The following is a 5,069-nucleotide window of genomic DNA, read 5'->3' on the forward strand; positions in this document are numbered from 1 at the left end:
ACAGGTTCAGATATTGACTCTTCATGGTTTCTTCAGCTTCCCATGTAGCCTCTTCCACTCCATGTCTATGCCATAATACATTTACCAAGGCAATATTCTTTTTCCTCAACTGTTTGACTTCTCGAGCCAAAATCTTAACCGGTTCTTCACCATAGGTCATATCCGGTCTACTCTCAACTTCCGTAGGGGAAATCACATGAGAGGGGTCTGATCTATATTTATGCAACATGGATATATGGAATCCATCATGAATCATTTTCAATTTGGATGGCAACGCCAACCGGTAGGCTAATGGTCTAACTCTTTCAGTAATCTCATATGGTCCAATAAATCGTGGACTAAATTTGCCCTTTCGACAAAATCTCAAGACCTTTTTCCATGGAGACACTTTCAAGAATACTTATCTCCGACTTGAAGCTCAATCTCTTTTCTTTTCAAATCAGCGTATGACTTTTGCCTATCTAATGTCGCTTTCAAGCAATCACGTATCACTTTAACCTTTTCTTCAGTTTCCTTGATTAAATCAACTCCATGAATTTGACTTTCCTTGAGTTCTATCCAAAAAAGTAGAGTTCGGCACTTTCTGTAACACCCCGAACCCGAGACCGACACCGGAGTCGGACACGAGATGTTAACAAACTTAAAAAAAAAATTTTTTCCAGACACTGCCCGGTCTGAGTACTAGTCGCTTCAAAAATCATATCTTGAGTTTCACAACTCAAAAATCAGTTTTGTGATTTTTCCCTGAAGCTAGACTCATGTCCCCACCTATGGATTTTTTTCTAGAATTTTTGGTTGGGCCAACTAGTACAGTTTATTAGTCAAAGTCTCCCATGTTACAGGGGTCGACTACACTGACCTTTTCCCATTACGACTGGGATATCTCTCTGCACAGAGCTTCAATACTGATGCCGTTTGTTTCTATGGAAACTAGACTCAGAGAGGAATCCATACATATATGGTATGACCCCTAATTATCTCTGGTCAATTTATAGTGAATTTCCAAAGGCGGAACAGTGAATCCAGAAGCTGTTCTGGCCCTGTTCCACAAGAACCGGAATATCTCTTTCTGTACTGTTCCTATAATTGTTTCGTTACTTCCATATGAAAGTAGATTCATCAAGGTTTGATTACATAATTTATTCACTATTTAATTCCACTCCTACGAATTTATGTGATTTTTCAATTCTACACCACTGTTGCTGTCAAAATCTGTTTTCAAGATAAACTTTACCTATTTTGTGGTCACCATGGACCAACTAGGATTTTGCCCTACATAGGTCCACATGTGATCATATTTAGCCATTCCAATGGCTGATCATTAGCCCAACACTTCCATTTCAAACCATAGTCACATCATGAAACCATATATATACATACATACACACAAATGGTCTAATGCCATACTCCACTTTTACAAGCCATTTTCGCATGGCTTTACACACATACATCACAAAAGAACTTAAACAATAGGGGGTAGTCCTATACATGCCATATCCAGAGTTCAACTAAAAGAGTACCAAAGAGCTTGATAGTGTAGATGACTTCGACTTCGCTGATCCCGAATCCGATAGCTAACGAGCAAAATCTATAAAACAGAGAGCCAAAGCAACCGGGTAAGCATTTAAAGCTTAGTAAGTCTCAAGTAATGAAATCGGCTTTGACTACAGTATTACATTCACATAGTTAACTAAATCACTTTATTAACACACATTCTCATACCCATACTTACTTCACACTTCACCCACATAGGTACACAAGGTATCAACCTTTATAAAAGCCGAGAATTCGTTAGCCGATCGCACGAATACCATTTAAAACAAACCGACTTTCCAATGCACATGCAAACATACCTTATCATTCGGGTTGGTCAAGCATAATTATTAAATTAGTTACAGCACAAAATGCTCACATTCAACCCAAGTTTCTTCGGTATTTAACCGAATGCAACCGCAAACACATTTGCCTTCGGGTCTTAGCCCGAACATATCAACTCGCATAATTGCCTTCGGGTCTTAGCCCGGATATATCAACTCGCATAATTGCCTTCGGGTCCTAGCCCGGATATATCAACTCGCATAATTGCCTTCGGGTCATAGCCCGGATATATCAACTCGCATAATTGCCTTCGGGTCTTAGCCCGGATATATCAACTCGCATAATTGCCTTCGGGTCCTAGCCCGGATATATCAACTCGCATAATTGCCTTCGGGTCCTAGCCCGGATATATCAACTCGCATAATTGCCTTCGGGTCATAGCCCGGATATATTCCAATGCTCATGCACACATATATCAATAATCATAACACATCCATATCATTTCTTCGTTACTAAGGCTCAAACACAAAACATTTATTAAATCTTTCAAATTTCGGCTCAATAGCCACACACAAAGAGCATAATTTCAATTGGCTTTATAACATAGTCTCTATGCACATTCGACTATCCGTCATAATATGACTAATCATTTCAATATAATTCAAGTAGGGTCATTACTCGAAGACTTACCTCAAATGTCGTCGAACGACTTCAACGGCTATTCAATTACTTTTTCCTTCCCTTTATCGGATCTAGTTCCCTTTGCTCTTGAGCTTAAGTTCAACAAAAATTAAAATAGTCATTAATCGACTATTCAAATATTACTTTCCGAATAATATTATATATATTGATCCGACTTTCACACACATAGATTATAGCAAGCTTTATATTAATCAATAAATAATTCATCGGCAAACTTTCATTAATGTTTACAACAAAATCTCATATTCACTACGAGCTGTTTTCCTGAGCAGTAGTTACTAAATTACTTATAACTGGAGCTACTAAACTCCAAATCACTTGCCGTTAATTTTCCCTGAATATAGACTCGTATATCTTCCATCCATAAAATTTTCAGAATTTTAGGCTTGGCCAATCAATACCAGATTTTTCTTAAAGTTTCCCCTATTTCACTGTTTGACTATTCTGACCACTCTTCACTACGAATCCAATTTCTCACTTTACAGAATTCCAAGTGTGTTGTATTTAATCTCATTTGAAACTAGACTCATTAAGGAGTCTAAGCATATAAATTTTATCTTATAATCATTTTTGTACAATTTATAATGATTTTCTAAAAACAGAACAGGGAATCCGGCAGTCATTTTGACTCAGCCCCATAATACTTCAAATATCTCTAGATCGGTAACTCCTTTGTTTCTATAGTTTCTTTTGTAAGAAAATAGACCCTTGAAGCTTTAATGACATAATTCACTCAGCTTCTAATTCAACTCCTACAAATTATGGCGATTTTCGAAAATCACCTTACTACTGCTGTCCCAAGTAGAGTACTACCAATTCACCATATATCAACCATTTCATATAGGTTTCTTCTAAACTAATAATAACCGAACCATTTAGTCAAGCTTAAGGCTGATTCTATTTTGTTCATGTTAAGGTCACACCTCCCTTAAAAGAAATTCCAGCCTTCTTAACTTTAATTAGCTACTACCCATTCTTTAAACATTGAACACAATGCACTTAACAATTAAACCTCTATACCGAATTTGCTCACACAATAGTCCTTGACCGAAAGTTCTTAGACTCTAGCTACCCTAATGTCATTCCTTGAAGCACATCCGAATACATATATTTTCTTTCTCTCTAAACTAGATTCGGCAACCCCATAAGCCATATTAACCTTAACTTCAAGCTAGAACACTTAACAATTTAACACATCCAACCTAACTATCCATCTAATGTCATCAAAACTTCTACTAAAAATTTTAAGCTCCTAGGCCGAAATTCAACCCTCATAATAACCTAACTTCAATCCAAGATTCAAGTAGCTTTTAAACCAAACCTCCAAATTATGCATACATTTTCAAGAGTGGCATAAAACATACCTTTTTGTATCAAAACACCTTAGCCGAAATTCAACAAGAGTTTTTCTTCTTTCTTTCTTCTAGTTTCGGCAATGGAGGAGTAAGGATGAGTCACTTTGGTTTCTCCTCCCACTTCTCATTATATTATTTCCTTCCATACTATAATTCCTTTAATATCAATTATTAAATCCTTTGTTAATACAAAATTATTTTAATTTTTGAATTAGTGGAGCATATTCCTTCCTTGGCCGGCCACCATGTTTATCATGGGTAAATTGACATGCAAAACCCTTCCTTTCAATGCATGTACTATTAGACCATTGTAAATTAGCCTCTCACTTTCCAACAAAGTTTCATATAAGTCCATATAAAAAAAAGATTCACATAAAGATGATCAAATTAATGCATGAAACTTTCACACATGCATTTACTCACTTCATAAACACAGAATATAACTTTTAATTATTTTCTTAACTCGGTTTTGTGGTCCCGAAACCACTTCCCGACTAGGGTCAATTTAGGGCTGTCACAACTCTCCCCCACTTAAGAAATTTCGTCCCCGAAAAACTCACCGGTGAATAGGTTTGGGTATCGTTCTTTCATCGAGCTCTCAGTTTCCCAAGTAGCTTCCTCGATCCCGTGTTTGAGCCATAACACCTTAACTAACGGAACCCTTCTGTTTCGCAACTCTTTCACTTCACGAGCTAGGATGCGAATTGGTTCTTCTTCATAACTCAAGTCAGATCGAATTTCAACTTCCGAGGGATTAATCACATGTGACGGATCGGATCTATAACGTCGAAGCATCGAAACATGAAAAACATTGTGAATCCTTTCAAGTTCAGGGGGTAAAATCAATCTATATGCCACTGGACCAATTCTTTCGGATATTTCATACGGCCCAATGAATCTTGGGCTCAACTGCCCTTACGGCCAAACCTGAGTATCTTTTTCCAAGGTGAAACCTTAAGGAACACTTTGTCTCCCACCTGATACTCGATGTCTTTTCGTTTCAAATCTGCGTACGACTTCTGACGATCCGTGGCTATCTTCAGACTTTCACGGATTACCTTTACTTTCTGTTCCGCATCTCTAATCAAATCAACTCCGAAAATTTTGCTTTCACCGAGCTCGGTCCAAAACAATGGTGTACGCATTTACGACCGTACAAGCCTCGTAAGTGCCATCTTAATACTTGATTGACTT

Source organism: Gossypium hirsutum, chromosome A04, assembly GCF_007990345.1.
Source record: "Gossypium hirsutum isolate 1008001.06 chromosome A04, Gossypium_hirsutum_v2.1, whole genome shotgun sequence".
Taxonomy (NCBI): Eukaryota; Viridiplantae; Streptophyta; class Magnoliopsida; order Malvales; family Malvaceae; genus Gossypium; species Gossypium hirsutum.